Source organism: Chelonia mydas, chromosome 2, assembly GCF_015237465.2.
Source record: "Chelonia mydas isolate rCheMyd1 chromosome 2, rCheMyd1.pri.v2, whole genome shotgun sequence".
Classification (NCBI taxonomy): Eukaryota; Metazoa; Chordata; order Testudines; family Cheloniidae; genus Chelonia; species Chelonia mydas.
In genome coordinates, this window is record NC_057850.1 from 259,858,272 (window position 1) to 259,875,346 (window position 17,075).

The 17,075-nt window shown below is 42.2% G+C and overlaps 1 protein-coding gene across 1 annotated transcript in view; it reads right to left on the bottom strand.

The window, feature by feature from the left end:
* LOC102941352 (zinc finger protein 420) overlaps nucleotides 1-17,075 on the bottom strand; it is a 289,208-nt gene that overhangs the window by 130,878 nt on the left and 141,255 nt on the right. The gene's annotated exons all lie outside the window — the stretch shown is intronic.

Genomic DNA, 17,075 nt, shown 5'->3' on the forward strand with positions numbered 1-17,075 from the left:
ATGGCTTGCCCTAACAGTGATTAATTATACAATATCGTGGAATCCCAGTCACGTTAAAATGGTCATGCCACCTGGAAGCCAGCCAGCCACCTACCTCTCTATTGTTCTGGGAAGATAGACAGTGGAAAGTGGAAATTTGTCTAGCTGACTGATGTAAAGACCCCTGCTCTTGTGATGAAAAGAATCTACTCAGTTATCCAGTCTGTCTCCCTGCCAACACATGATGTTCCCAAATGTGTTGGTCATTCTAATTTCAAAGGACCCAAGTGGTAAAGTTTCCACTGCATCCCTTGGCCAACTGTTCTCAGCTGCCCCATCTCAGCATTAGAAAGTTTGCAGATATACGTTAACTCTCTAATGGGCTTTATTAGAGCGTAAGTGGTCAGGGCCTTGGTGTTCTGTTTCACCTGAAAGATCACTGCCCTCCTGAACGCTGCACTGGGGCATTGGCTCAGTGCATGTTCATTCAGTAAGGTCTGGGAGGGGAGGGCGGGGCTGGGAGATCCTCGGAGGAGCCCTCTCAGCGCCAGTTTCAGCACAGTGTTCAGAGTGATGTGGAGCCAGGTGCTGGTTTCCCAGCACAGTATCCCTGTCGCGTGTGTCCTGCTGTGAATGGGAAAGACCAGCGCAGCACAGAGTGGGGTGGCTGTGTCGCAGGTGCTCTTCTGGGTGTGTTTGGCGTGGCTCTGAATCTCCTGCAGCCCAGGTGGAAATAGGAATAAAGCCTTGGGTTGGGTTTAGGAAACACCGGTTTCTAGATCTGGTTGTGTTTCCCAGGGATCCACTGAATGGTGAATATTCAGGTATTGAATTTCATGTTATTGTCACACTGGAGTCAGTGCAGAGTGAGGGACCAATAGCTCTTCATACTGGGCTATAAACAATCCAGCTTTGTGCTACTGGATTGCTCCTTCCTCCCAGTGCCTTTTTCTGAAATTCTTACAGCTCTGTGATTATTCCAGTTCTGTCATCTCATGCTTCTTGCAGTTCACGTGATTAGTGGCACCACATTTAATTTTATTGGCTTTGGTCACAGATTAAATCTAGAGAAATTTGAGCTGAAAAGTCGTATTAGTCTGTACAGTCCACTCCTGGGTGCCAACGTAGAATCCTCTCCTGTTGGACGAAATTCTCCCCTGTGCAGATGGCCAGCAACTGGGTGACTTAAGTGGGATTTAAGTGGTGCCAGTGCCTTATTCTGGCCTGACCACAGATAAATTGCACCCACTTGGACAATATGGCCAGTAACCATGGCGTTTATTTCTTTTTAAAGCTGTTAATGTGGTTTTCAGACGAAATTGTGTGCTACGTAAAAATAAGCATCTCATTAGAGGTATCAATGTATGTTCTGTTTATATAAAATGTAATGTATTAGCTAGCTATGCACTGACTCTAAAGTGCTTATGTGGCCCCAATTATCATAGTATCTAAGTACTTCTCAACCTGTAATGTGTTTATCCCGTCACACCCTGTAAGGAATTGAACTCAGGTCCTATATGTGCTAAGCAACAGCCCTAATCACTGGACTGGCCTTGCTTCGTGGGCCCTTACAACTTGATTTTGCAATAGAGCATTGTATTGGAAATTGCAGTGGTACCTCCCTCCCGCAAATTATAATACCACATATTTCCTCTGGCTGTTTTAATTGCGTGGCTCTAATGCTTGGAATTCTCTTCTTCCAGATAAAATACAAGCATTCTGGATTGAGAGAATTTAAAAAGTAACAAGATCCGCTACAAAGATATTGGGAACCAGTATAAACCCGGTCAGGGATATAGCAGTCAGGGACTGTCTCGGCATTTGAACTATGGACTCTGCTGAGTGTCCATACTGTTTGGCCATTGGCCTGTTCTGTGAGCTCTTCCCCTGTGCAGGGGGTGCTGCTCATGCCCAGAGCTGAGGAAGAATCGTCTCTGGGTTTTGCTTTAAATGGCTACCGGCTGGGTCCCAGGCTGTACTCTGTCTCTTCAGCATAGCCCATCGCCTAGCGAGGAGAAATGGGGACTGCCCAGCCCAGCATGGGAGAGGGAGTGGGGAAACACTAATGTCCACCCTTGTGCAGAGATGAGGGGGTGAGATCTGGAGTCCTCCTGCCCCACTGAGTTCCATCTGCATCTGGGATTGGGAAGGTGGATCCTGGCTGAACGTGGGCTCCAGCTCAGGTGAGCGATTTAACCTGGGCTCTGAAAGCAGAAAGCTGTATTGTCTCAGAGGCTGTAGCAAACACAGACTTGTGTGTTGTCCAGCTAGTAGAAAGGGACAGCGCTGGCCTGTGAGTATTGGCTGTACGTGCAACACAACTCCACTCACTGCTGGGGAAAGACAATTGTGTTGTACATTCCAGGCTGCTTCCAGGCTGCATACATATTCTGTTTTAATGTCACGCTTGGAAGGAGGTTTCCTTTTTCCAGGCTGGTAATGCTTTGAATTAGGCCAGCCAACCCAGACTTCAGGGGATGTCGTTGTTTCACTCTCTGTATTTAAGTTTAAATTAAACCCATAGCATCAAGTTCGGCTCTCATTTTCATCCAGGCACTGAATGCAGCCGTTAGAAGAATTTGGCCCTATTTTCTCAGTATGTTTTTAAATTAAAATTCCTTTCTCAATGTTAAAGATTTAAGAATGTTTCTCTTATTGTTATGACCCATGGGCTGTGGGTCCCTCTGAGATGAGTATTTGTCAGCTGAATTGGTTTATTCTCAAGTTGTAGGTGCATGAGTGAAGGAGTTTGTAGGCTTGTGCAGAAGCTGCTCTGCAAACCAATGTCAACTGAACAGACTGAACCAAATAACAGAAATCACCAGTGCAGACAAGACACCAAGCATCTTAAATAGGTTTTAGTTCTTAAATGAGCCTCTGATCTTGCAATCAGATCAGTGTGGGTGCAGGGGCACTGGTTTGTGTGCCTAGCATGTGTCTGTATAGTGCCTTGGTCAATGGAGTCCCATCTCAGCTGGGGCCTCTTGGTGCTGCTGTGATACATCACATGGTCTGCCCATGCGGATCTGATTGCAGGATGGGGGCCAGAGTCTGCCTTACAAACACAAGGTCCAAAAGGATCAGAGGCTAATCTGGGACTGCTCTGGAGACACAAAATATCTGAAAGCTGATGTAAAGATTTTAGGGGGCAGGGTATGAAACAGCCCTGCTTTGGTGTGTGATGTGCATGTCAAGTTTCAGCCCAAAGCAATTTAAGCTGTCAAGAGATTTAACTCCTCAATCAGCTTCATAATTAACACCTCAATAAACCATAAAGTATCTTCACTGGAATGTGACTCCGTCAGAACAAAGATCCAAGCTCAGGAAGCACCGAGGGGCCAATGGCAAGTGAGAGCTCTTGAGTTGTGTCTCGTAGCTGACTCTGCCAGATGAGAATATGACCTTGCATTCCTCTAATTTTCTGTCCTTGGAAACAGGTTCTGGGATGGGTTGTGGAGTCATGGCATCCAATGCATTTACAACCCCCTGCGGCCTCTGAATGAACTTCATTGCAAACTGCAGAGATTTCCCTATCAGATGAAGTGAGCTGTAGCTCACGAAAGCTCATGCTCAAATAAATTGGTTAGTCTCTAAGGTGCCACAAGTACTCCTTTTCTTCCTGTGGACAATAGTGGCTGCAATTCAAGCTAGGGAGAGGAAGGTGGATTCTCACGTCACGCGATTACTGAGTCAGGAGGGGAGAATGGGAACGGCTGAAAAGAAATTAATAGACTGTGAGAGGACAGTGATGGAGTTTGATAAGCAGCTGGGGAGTAAGTGGGCTGTGGTGGAAACTCTGATCCAGGAGTACAATCTATTGCAGAGAACGTGGAGAACCTGCTGAAGAACAAGAACTTCTGGATTCTGAGACTTCCCCAGGCACTAATGGTGAAGTTCTCAAGTTAACAATATCTCAGCTAGTAGTAGGAGCAAAGCCTGACTCTGAGTCAGACATTAAAGAGGAGTTTAGCATGGGCGGAAAGAATTTTTTGTGATTAACACACACAACTGAGAGTCATAAGATCTGGGTTCTATTTCTGCTTCTGCCAGAGACTTCCGGTGAAACCTTGTGCAAGTCATTTATGTTACCATAGTGCCTAGGAACCCCAGTCTAGGATCAGGCCCCATTGTGCTAGCTGCTGTACAGAGAAGTAACAAAGAAAACAGTCCCTGCCTTAGAGGGGTCGCAGTCTAGCTGAGGGACAGGATGCAGCAGGTGGGCGGAACAGACAGCTGGGGGGATGAATGGACGATAAAGCACAGTTTAGCCAAATCTAGGACAAAAGTGAGGATCACATTTTTAAAATCCGTCTCTTCTTAGGGATCCCTCCGTTCCCGGTTGCCCATGTTCAGACGCGTAGGGCTGGCCTGGCTGTTTCCGCCTCTGAGATTCTGGCTTCCGATATAGAATGTGAGATACCCAGGAACGGAGGGCACACTGAAGCTACTACTGATAACTTGGAGTTTTGCCTGTCTGGGTCTAAGATCCCTGTTTTAGTAGTGAGGGGAAATAGTACTGGCCTACCTCTCTGGAGTGTTGTGAGGATACATTCACTGAGCCTCGTGAGGCACTCCTATGAGCCCCAACACTGGATCATCTGGGCATTTCAAATATGTTTGAGTTTCAAGATACAGGGCTATTCAGCTAATACATTTTATTCAGCAATTCAATTGAACTGCTGTATTCAAGTTTAATGAAATGTTGAGTCTCTCAGTAATGAATTGAAGATGCAAAGGAATGTGAATTGCAAAACAGAAACATGGTGGCAGTAATTTGCACAACAATGATACTAGGGGAGTGTGAGGAATGTTTATATGAGGACTTTTATATTCTCCTACTCCTTTTCCTATTTAATAATAATGCAGTTGAATAAGGAAGTGTGGCATGTGAATGCTCATGATTTCAAGTCCTGGTGATGTTTGATGACATCTTGTTCTATTCCTCCTGGGAGACGTGGGATAATTCAGGAGCTTCACAAGAATGTGATGGCGAACTATGAATCTTTGATCCCTTTGGGTGAAGAGAATGTTCCACTCCCTTATTAGAAGCTTGGTGATCAGTGACGTTCCACTTCCAGCGTTTTTTCTCTACTTGCTGTGGGTTCTGGAGGGTCAAGGCTTAGAGGTGTCTGAAATCACCATTGTTCTGAATGCGCTGTTGGGAGCAGGACCTCCCTCCTATCAGACTTTTTACTTTTCTGCAGATTCCTAAGTAGCTTCTTTGCTTTGGATCACCCTTCACCTCCAGTTTCACAAGCAGATTGCTCAATAATCATTTATAATTCCTTCCAGCTAGCGTCTAAATGAATTGTATATTGTTCCATAAACAGATTCTACTATTTCTGACCCCTGTTAGTAGCCTACAGTGAGCAAGACGGGGGAGCCATGTGTCAAGGATCAGGGGGACTCTGAGGAGTGAGAGATCCCTGTACAGGTGAGTTACACAAAATACTGCAGTGAGAGGTTGGAGAAGAAAGGAAAACTCTGTAGGGAGAGGGCGTTGAGAGAAAGGTGAAGGGCTGGAAAGGAAAAAAGTAGCAAGCTCTCAGAAGTTCTCTTGCAAATTAGTTACTGAGAACAGAGGATGGAAAGAGCGACAGAGATTTTGGAAAAGGTGATAAGGTTCAGAGCAGATCTTAATCTAAAGGGAGTAGAGAACAGGAAGTGAGTCAGGGTCTTGGAGAGGCAAAGTGTTCCGTATAGATAAGGTACCATAGTGTCTGTACCATCACATTCAGTACAACCATGGGGAGGAGGTGCACAGGCTGGAGACGCACAATGAGTAGAGGGCAGTGTGGGTGGCTGTGCAGTTGCGGAGCTGGTGGAATGAGAGTGAGGAGAGCTTTGCAATGAGGAGGACAATCTTGAATTAATGTCAGAGATTGTAGTAGGAAGCCATTGAACATGACAAAGGATTAGACTGATACAGTATCTAATATCAGCCATGTCACAACCTAGCCTTCATTCTAATGGAAACAATATTGTGCCTGAAAATCATTGTGTTTGCACTGTTCTGTCTGCAATGAATTGTGGTGCAAATATGAGTAGTTAGGCATGGCACTATCTGATCTGTTTGTGGCTAGACCTCTGACTACTTTGATTTAGAGAGAAATCTATAAAACTCTGGCCCATGGTCATATTTCACAATCACAGCTAATATAAGAGACTAGCTCCAGAATTCAGGACCTCCCACAGATCAGAGTGGAGGGATTTTGGAAGATCATGAAACAGGGAAGTGCAGTATTATAAACCAGGTGTGACTAGGAGATAAGTAAAGACTTTATCACTCTGTTGTAAGATTTGGGAAGGAATTTGGTAACATTGCATTGGTTGCTGTGTGATAGCAGGATCTATGATGCTCCTCATTTACGCTTTTTAATTTCAAAACCTTTTGTTCATGTTAATCCTCACAAGATTCTCTGAACTGTTTCATTTTACAGATTGGGAAACTTAGGCAGGCTGGTTAAGTAATTTAGTCATGGCAACAGAAGGCGGAGGTATCTGAGCAGCAGTTAGAATTCAGTCATCCTTTGTAGGTCACACAGCTCATTTAAAAAGGAAAGGCTCGTGTCATGATCCAGTCAGTGTGGGATGCAAATCCAGACCAGTGAGAGGTTGCATCACTGCCTGCCGTATAACCTTGGGCGCCTCACAATGCTTTGCTGCTGTAGCTCCCAACCTGGGCCACTCCCAATCAGCCTACCAGCATGCAGGTCACATCCTGAGTGTCTGTGTGGTGGACAGTCCTGGTTCAGCAGCCCTGACCCCAGCAGTATAGTACAGCCTCATTCAGACTTCCATCCGCCTGGGTTACTACTTGCACCCTGAGACACTCCCAGTTCCACATTTTCCCAAAACCATGAGCTCTGCAATGTCCTGGACTGTTCCGAGAAATAATACAATTAATTTGTTCCTCTAAAGACACAAAAACACATCACAGTTTATTAGCTTAACTGCAGTGAATATACCCTTCCCTTCAAACACATCACTGAATTGGTTTATAGTAAAATAAAACATACTGATTAATAACAGGGCATAGGTTAGATGATGCTAAGTAAAAGGCAAAAAAATTAGAAAGGGTTATAAGCAAAAGTGAAAACACATCTAAAAGTCTAAAACTTAATTTAGCAAGATACAGACTTTGTTCAAGATACTCTCTCACCAGTCATTATTCTTCCCAGCCAGGGCTGACTTTCTCTCAGGACTTTTCACAAAAGCACAAGGGGCTGGTTTCCTTTGTCTTCCCAGGTGAAAGATCTTTGCCTAAGCAGGTTTCTCATCTAAATTCAGTTTCAGAGACTTCAGCTCCCCCGGTTGAAGGACCTGTCTTTCTAAGCTTGCAAGAGCTCTGGCCTCTTGTGTCTGTCTAGTGATGGATGCCTGAAATGGCTTATTATCTGTCCTTGCTTATATCTCCCGAAGATCAATAATCTTGCTTCAGGAGGCAGGAAGCCCTCCTGTGTACTCAGGCTGATCTGTCCACCAGGCGCTGAGCTCCTGTGAGCTTCCCATCCCCCTGTACGTAAATAGGGCTTCCATTGTTTTGATTCTACCATGCTTAATTTACACAAGAGACAGGAAAATAGCTGCCCTCCCTCTGCTGTCTGCGCGGGAACTATTCCTGCCTTTGTTGGACCACACACTTCAAAACACACAATAAATGAGTATTCATAACTCCTCCCATAGCATTAATACATTTTACAGTATAAATCACCAGCGTGTTACAGGCATTCATAAAAGACCTTCCATGACACACGACTATTGCATTCAATCAGTTGATTCAGTTGCTCATTATCTGAGTTTAGAAGCCTCCCCCGCCATCCCGGTCTTTATAGCTCAGATAAAGTTTCTCTTCCCAATTGAGGTGTAGCCAGGCTGTCTCTTTCCCCAATTTGTTCACCATTGTTTATCTGGTATGTAAATGCATCTCTTATTTAACTTATCCCTACTGAAAGCATTAAAAATAAATGAATAAAACATAGATGTTATGTCTTTCCCTAATTTTAAGAGGAAAACATGCTTCTTATGCAGTTAGTACATTTATAAATAAAGTCTGGTAAACAAGTGTGCAAAGCCTGAATGACACAAGAATAAAGGAGAAGTGTTAACATTCATTTTTAGAAAATTTTTTTATGGAGTTAGTACTTTGCTAAATGAAGCTCTTGCACAGTTATGTAATGACTTTATGACAGAGAAAGGAGAAGTGTTAATACAGCTATACATGTATAACCACATGCAATTTTCTGAGTTTTAGAGAAAAACAGGTTTAGGTTTAAGTCTAGGCTTCCTTGGTCCTGCCTCAGTGAAGGGGGCTGGACTGGATGTCCTCTCGAGGTTCCTTTCCAGCCCTACATTTCTATGATTCTATAATTTTAATGAAGTTTTTTAATGCACTTCAAAATAAAATAATTAAATAATTTACAAAAACCTTAGTAATTACAGAAGACAGATTTAATGCATATATATTTACACTATTTTACAAAAAAATCTTTATATGCAGTTAGTGCAATTCTAAATAAAACTTTAATGTCAGAGCAATACAGAAATGTTAATACATCATATATAGAATTATGCATTTTTAGAGAAAATTTTTATGCATTTAGTGCATTCTTAAATAAGGTAATTAAATAATTGTACCTAGTCTTAAAGATGGTAATAAAGAAGTGGTGGTACATACATATATATGTATAATACATAGACAAATACATATGTATATGCACGAAATGTATACAGACAAATATTTTTATGCATTAAGTACATTTCTAAATACTCATTCAATAATTGTACAAAGCCTTAATGATAGAGGAATAAAGGAGTGTTATATAAAATTGTGCATTTCTAGAGGAAAATGTTTTTTATGCAGTTAGTACAATTCTAAATAAACAGTAAACAGCTGTACAAAGTCTTAATGAGAGAAGAATAAAGGAGAAGTGTTAAGATGCATTCTTAGAGAAAAATATTTTTTTCTGGAATTAGTATTTTTCTAAATAAAATCTATTAAATAATTGTAGAAAAGGTTACTAAGAAGAATAAAGCAGAAGTGTTACTTAATACATATATATATATAAAATGCATTTTGAGAGGAAAATATTTGTATATGCAGTTAGTACGTTTCCAAAGAAAGTCATTAAACAATCGTGTAAAGGCTTAATGACAGAGAAAGGAGACCTTAAGACACATACATGCATTTTTCTCATTTTTAGAAAAAAATATCTTTATATGCATTTAGCGCAGTTCTAAATAAAGCCTTAAAGTCAGAGGAGTAAAGAAGTATTAGTACTGACATATAATCATGTATTTTTAGAGGAAAAGCTTTCATATGCTGTTAGTAGTGTTCCTAATACAGTTCATTAAACAACTACACAAAGGTTGCAAAGTCTTAATGACAAAGAGAAAATATAACTTCTCTCTCTCTCTCTCTGTGTGTGTGTGTGTGTGTGTGTGTGTGTGTGTAGTTATATTTTCTCTTTGTCATTAATTATTTATATAGAGAGATACTCATATATAACTAGAGAATTAATTATATCATACAGGATACAGTTGTTCTCCAGCCTCCCTTCAGAAATGACCAAGAAAGTTTTAAAATAACACAAAAAGGAAAAAGGACGAGAGAAGAGAAAAACTTCCCCCACCTCCAGACGGGCAAGAGACAAATGGCAGAAACCCCTGTTCTGGGACCTTGGGACAAAACACACTTCATTGGCTGAGCCTTTCAGCAGGTATCCTTTAACTATGGGACCTTTGCAAAATCACACCTCCTTGAATATTCAATTGCATCACATTTTCCTGAGCCAGTTTGTAGGTTTATTCTAGTCTCATGGCCTTCTATGGGATTATTCTCTGTATCATATTTATTAAAGTGTAATTAATCCAAACAAAATAAGTACGTATATACGCGTATCCAACTTTGTACAACACCTATGTAAATTTAAGGGTGGGGGATGAGAAGAGTGTCCATTTAATGCCTCTTGACAGGTCTTCTGTTCTGTGCCGCGTTACCCAGTTGATGGTAATGTTGAAGAGGATTGCAGACATGACACACCCCTGACATACTCCAGTTTTGACTTCAAAACTAATCTCACTGTGATCAGCTCTGCACATAAAGTTGAAATAGAAGCTTTTGATGACATTGATTATACGGAAAGGAATCCCTTGAAGACCTGGACTTCGCAGATGATGTCGCTCTCCTATCACATACCCAACACCATATACAAGAAAAAACAACTCGACTCAATACATTCAGCCAGCTAATTGGACTGAAAATCAACCGCAATAAGACCGATATCACGACCTTTAATATTGCCTCACCCTCACCAGTATGGATAGAGGATTATGTTCTCACCAATGTAGAAACATTCACATACTTGGGCAGCACCATGAGGCAGGACGGTGGAACAAAATCAATAAAACCAGGAACACCTTCAGGAGCTTAAATACAGTCTGGAAATCATCAAAATACAACACCAAAACCAAACTCAAGATTAATCAGAGCTGCGTAGTGTCAACACTACTTTTAGAGTGCAGAATGCTGGGGAATGAGAAAGTATAACATGTCCAAACTGTCTTCATTCCATACAACCTGCCTCAGAAAAATCCTTTGTACCTTTTGGCCCAGAACAATCTCAAACCAAGATCTATTGACACAGTGCAGCCAAGAGGATCTGAGCACCGTCATTGCCACGAGGCGTTGGAGATGGATCGGTCATGTGCTTCGGATGGAAGCTTGATTCCATCACCAGAGTAGCAATAAGATGGACACTTGAAGGAAGTGAAAATGAGGCTGCCCAAAAACAACCTTGTGAAGAAGAAAATGTGGCGAAGAGCTGTAGAAGCTGAGCTGAAAACCCTGGGGCACCACTAGGGAACCACTGAAAGACTCACCAGAAACAGACAGGAGTGGAGGAGCATCGTCACTGCCCTAAACACCAGAGGCGTAATGCGAACTTGATGATGATGTAAATGTAGCAATTAGCCATATTTGTTTTTTAATTGTGGCCAAGGAATAAACTTTCCTCTTTTTACACATTTCCTTTAGCAAATGTCTTTAAAAATTGCTAGAGAGACCACACTGGAATTACATGGCTAAACTTTATTCCAATTCCCCTTATTCCATTTATTCAAAGTAATGTATTTTTTCAAAAATATAAAAGTTTATTAGAACTTAGCACCTATTGGCTTAGATGGTATTAGAGGACTCTTAATTTTTAGTAAAGTTTTTGAAAGGCCCATAAACTTCTTATTCTTTTTTTAGCAAAAGATACAACATGCAAACACACACACAAAGTACCACTGATGCCCCCTCCCCGCCCTACTTCCAAAGACAAGTATACATTTAAGCCAACCTGTATACTATTTTATAAATGACTGTAAGCATATATTCAAACTAGTTTTATAATTAATTATAGGTAAGACCCACTCACACACATCTTCACACTTATTTTTCTGCATTATTTTATACAAAATACACACACAGCCTAACTTAAAAGAAATCTGATGGTGTAGAATTGTTTAATACACCCCAAGTAGGCAAAATGCAGACCTAGTTTAAACTATTTTATGTAAAAGTTTTACACTTTTTACCAGAGATAATAATACTGACCCCTCCCTGCACTTGCAAACACACATACATACGCACAGCACCAACAGCCGCCCCCCCTCTTCCTTCCCAGAGCAATTAAACATACATTCAAACCAAACTGTATATTATTTTATAAACTACCTGAAGCATAAATTCAAATGAGTTTTATTTTATAGACGTCTCTCTCTCATTCTCTCTCACGTGCGCGCGCAGACACACACACACACACACACACTTATTTTTCAGTATTATTTGATAGAAAACCCACACACAATCTAACTTCAAGGAACTCTATTGCTGTAAAATTGGTTAATACATCCCTGTATAAGACAAAATGCAAGTCCAATTTAAACTACTTACTGTATAAAGTAACATTGTAAATGTTTAATATAAAAAGAGTTGGTAACGCTTTTAACCTCTATTTTCCACAAACTATTCCCTTTTTGTTATGGTAACCCAGGAACTCTTTCAGAATTTAAGGTACAGAATGTACATTTAATTAACATTATTAACATGGATTTAATAAATAAAATAAAAACAGCAATGGAATATTAGGGAAACCTATATTTGGTATTTAAGAGGCAGTAGATACAAATGTTCTTAACATTCAATCTAAAATACTTTAGCAGTAACTATTTAGCACTATTAACTTATTAGACACATTTAGCAAAATACAAAAAAGAAATTAAAAATCATTGAACACTTAGACACACTAACCCAGACTTTTAAAGATAACACACAAAAACAGAGCTGGAGGATGAGAGTTGGTCTGGATTCTTAGGAGTGTTGCAGGGTCATTTTAGTAAATGTTGAAAATCTTTATTTTGTTAAACACTTTTATACCTGTTCTTTGTAGCTGCCATGCTTTAGCCTGGGGGAACCACGTGTCATACAAAAATTCTCCCCAGCCTCATGACACATTAGATTATGCCTTTGGTTTTTCCAGCTTTTCTAATCATTTTTCACAGGGGGCCAGAAATCACATTTACAAAGGCCTCAGGAGTTATGAGAGTACATCCTGGGGCAAAACTGCAAGACTGGTCATTTCTGCAGAATAACACCCCCCCTCCCCCGTACCGTAATAACCCAATTCCTTGTCTCTGCAGCCTGAGTGATATTTTATAGAATTACCTGAAAAGCAAAAAGACCTTTTGTTCATCCGTACCCCAAGACACACACTAGACCCTCAACGAAGAGCAGTGACTAGACATGAACCCTAAAGGAATGAGGAGGGAACAAAGCTACTGGCTGCACTGGTGCAAAACTTCAAGCTCAAACATATTTTTCCCACTGTTACAAAGCCCTGTATTGTAATCAAAACGCACCAATCTCTTTACTTCTGGAGCAATATTTTAGAGAGCTAGCTGCAGAACAATTGCTTTCCCCCCATTTTATTTGTCATCACATTGAAGTGGTCCCAAAGGATTCATTTCCCTGCCCTTTTGTAAAACTCTTCACTGCATAGCGCCTTTAAACCTGTAAGCTGTAGCACCCCCTCCTCCTACTCCCCCACCGCTCATAAATAAGACATTTTGATTTTGCCTTAACCAAAGAGGAAGAAATAAAAATTCCATTATATTTAAAAGATACTGTCCCACCTTTAAAATCTAGTGTTACCTTGTTTTGAAAGTTTTGTGTACACCCTATTGCCCAGCATACAAAAAACCCCCAACCAAATAAAAACTTCCCTACAGGCAGTTTACAAAGATGGGTATAGGCCTCTTAATAGGCTCATTGCTTGTAGAATGCACCCTCCTGAGGTATGCCAAATTTCAAAGCAATCCGACAAAGCATGTTGATTTTAGAGCACTTAGAAAGGTGTACCTTTAAACAAATGTCTTGTCACAACCTATAATACAAGGGATCTTGTGGCTGAGGAGCAGCTGTCCAGCCCTCCAAATAACAAGAGGGAAGGCAGTGTCTCAGTGAGATTCCAAGGACCTGGGTTCTACTCCTGCCTCAGCTACTGGCTTGGAGAGTTACTGTGGCCAAGTCACTTAATTGTTTGTGCCTCAGTTTCTCCTCCCCTTCTGCAAATTACTCTGTCCAGTACAGCTTTGTTGTTATTTAAACAGCACAAAGGTGTACTAGACACTTCACAGAAGGAATGTAGACAAGGCTTCTGCCCTGAAGAGTTTACAGTCTAATTTTAGATGTGATGCAATGACTCAGAATAACAAACAATGGGGTGTGGGATGCCCTTCCAACAAGTATGGCAACCGAAGGCAGCAGAGAGCTATGATGCTAGGTTGCTATTTATATGCTTCAAAAAAGCAGACTTTAACAAACTCCGAGAACTGGGAGGTAAGTTCTCGGGGGAAGAAAATCGAAGGGAAAAAAGAGTTCAGGAGAGCTGGCAGTTCCTCAAGGAGACAATATTAAAGGCAAACTGAAAACTATTCTGATGCAAAGGGAAGACAAGAAGAGTAGTAAAAGTAAGGAGCTCTTTAAGGACCTGAAAATCAAAAAGGAATCCTAGAAAAAGTGGAAACATGGTTAAATTGATAGGGAAGAGTACAAAACAGCACAGGTCTGCAGGGGCAAAATCAGAAAGGCAAAGGCACAAAATGAGTTACACCTGGCAAGGGACATAAAAGGCAATAAAAAGTGGTTCTTTAAATACATTGGGAGCAAGAGAAAGAGGAAGGAAAGTGTAGGTCCTCTACTTAGCAGGGAAGGAGAGCTAATAAATAACTGATGAAATCAAGAAAGTTGAGGCGCCTAATGGCTATTGTGCTTCAGTCTTCACTAAAAAGGCTAACGATGACCAGATTAAAAATTTTTAAAGCTAATGTTAAAAAAATGATATAATACATAGGTTGGGGAAAGAGAGTCTGTACATCTGGGTATAGCGCTTAGATTATCCACAAATACAAGGTTTGTTTTTAAAAGACACATGATACACAGAGTACATAATCAGCAATAACCCAAATTTATGTGAATAGATTTAACAATACAGTTTAGAAATTAGAATCTGAATACTCGGGTACATCACTCATGAAAAGTTGTACAGGGATTTGGTTGTGGAAAGCAAAATATATCGATGAGTGAGATTGTCCCTCCGTAAACACAATGAATATTAACAATCAGGGAGAAGGAATAGAAGCCAAAATAGGGAAAGAAAGGTTAACGAATATTTAGATAAGTTAGATGTATTCAAATCAGCAGGGCCTGATGAAATTCCTCCTAGGGTACTTAAGGAATTAGCTGAAGCAATCTTGGAACCATTAGCAATTATCTTTGAGAACTGGAGGATGGGAAAGATCCAAAAAACTGGAGAAGGGCAGACGCAGTATCTCTCTCTTTACAAAGGGGAACAAGGAGGACCCAGGGAATTATAGACCAGTCAGCCGAACTTCAGTACCTGAAAAGATACTGGAGCAAATGGTTAAACAATTAATTTAGAAGCATCCAGAAGACAATAGGGTTATAAGGAATAGTTAGCATAGCTTTGTCATGAACAAATCATGCCAAACCAACTTAATTTCCTTCTTTGACAGGGTAACTGATCTAGTGGAGGGGAGAAGCAGTGGATATGATATACCTTGATTTCCGTAAGGCTTTTGACACAGTCCTACATGACATTCTCATACGCAAACTAGGGAAATATGGTCTAGAATGACGAAATGACTATAAGGGTGTGTGTGTGCACAACTGGTTGAAATTCTGTACTCAAAGAGCACTTATCAATGGTTTTCTGTCATATTGGGAGGGTGTATCTAGTGGACTGGGTCCAGTACTATTCAATATTGTCATTACTTGGATAGTAGAATGGAGAGTATGCTTATAAAATTTGAGATGCCACCGAGCTGGGAAAGGATGCAAGCACCTTGGAGGGCAGGTTTAACATTCAAAATGACCTTGACAAATTGGAGAACTGGTCTGAATTCAACAAGATGAAATGCAATAAAGACAAGTGTAAAGTTCTACACTTAGGAAGGAAAAATCAAACGCACAACCACAAAATGGGGAATAACTGACTGGGCAGTAGTGCTGCCGAAAAAGATCTAGGGGTTATGGTGGATCACAAACTGAATATGACTCGTCAATGTGATGCTGCTGTAAAAAAGGCTAATATGATTCTGGGGTGTATTAACAGGAGTGTCATGTATCAGAAACAGGAGGTAATTGTCCTGCTCTACGCGGCACAGGGGAGGCCCCAGTAGGAGTACTGTGTCCAGTTCTGGGTGCAACAATTTAGGAAAGAGGTGGGCAAATTGGAAAGAGTGCAGAGGAAAGCAACCAAAATGATAAAAAGAAAAGGAGTACTTGTGGCACCTTAGAGACTAACCAATTTATTTGAGCATAAGCTTTCGTGAGCTACAGCTCACTTCATCGGATATGAAGTGAGCTGTAGCTCACGAAAGCTTATGCTCAAATAAATTGGTTAGTCTCTAAGGTGCCACAAGTACTCCTTTTCTTTTTGCGAATACAGACTAACACGGCTGCTACTCTGAAACCTGTCAAAATGATAAAAGGTTTAGAAAATCTGACCTATGAAGAAAGGGCATGTTTAGTCTTGAGAAAAGAAGACCGAGGGCAGACCTGGTAACTGTCGTCCATTACATTAAGGACTGTTAGATAAGAGGATGGGGATCAATTGTTCTCCCTGTCCACTGAAGGTAGGACAAGACGTAATGGGCTTAATCTTCAGCAAGGGAGATTTAGGGTAGGTTTTCAGGAAAAGCTTTCTAGGGATAAGGGTAGTTAAGCTGGGGAATAGGCTCACGAGGGAGTTTGTGGAGTCCCCATCATGGCACGCTTTTAGAAACAAGTTGGACAAACACCTGACAGGGATGGTCTAGGTCAGCAGTTCTCAAACTGTGGGTCAGGACTCCAATTTAATGGGGGTCACCAGGGCTGGTGTTTAGACATGCGGGGGGGGGGGCCCAGGACCAAAGCCCGCTTCCTGCTGCCTGGTGACCCTCCTGGGGTCGTGCAGTAATTTTGGTTGTCAGAAGGGGGTCGCGGCGCAATGAAGTTTGAGAGCGCCTGGTCTAGGTTTACTTGGTCCTGCCACAGTGCAGGGGGCTGGACTTGATGACTTCTGGGGGGGCCCTCCGGCCCCACACTTCTGTGATGCGATGCTGGTGAGGGGAAGCTCCCTGCAATGCTGCTGTGGCCGGCTGTTGCCCCCGGAGCCTCTGGGATGGGCCTGGCAGGGGGCAGAGGCACACGGGGGGTGGGGTGTGTGTGGGGGGAGTAATTCCCTGGGAAGGACCCCGGAAAGGGGGAGAGCAGGGACGGGGGGATCCCAGCTGTGCAGCCCCCTCCTCTGCCGCCAGCAGAAAGCCCAGCCCTGTTGCCCCCCTTCCCAAAAGGTGGGTGGGGGGGACGCGGGCAGGAGGGGGGGTCCCTGCAGAGGAGGGGGCGGGGGCTAAGGCCGGCTGGGAAAGGCGGGGGGCCCAGTCGCGGGTGGGGGGGATGAGGCCGAGGGGCGGGAGCCCGCCCCGGCCCAGGGGGACCAGCCGCGGGGCCTGGCGGCGGGAGGCGAGAGGCGGGTGAGCCGGGGCCGGGG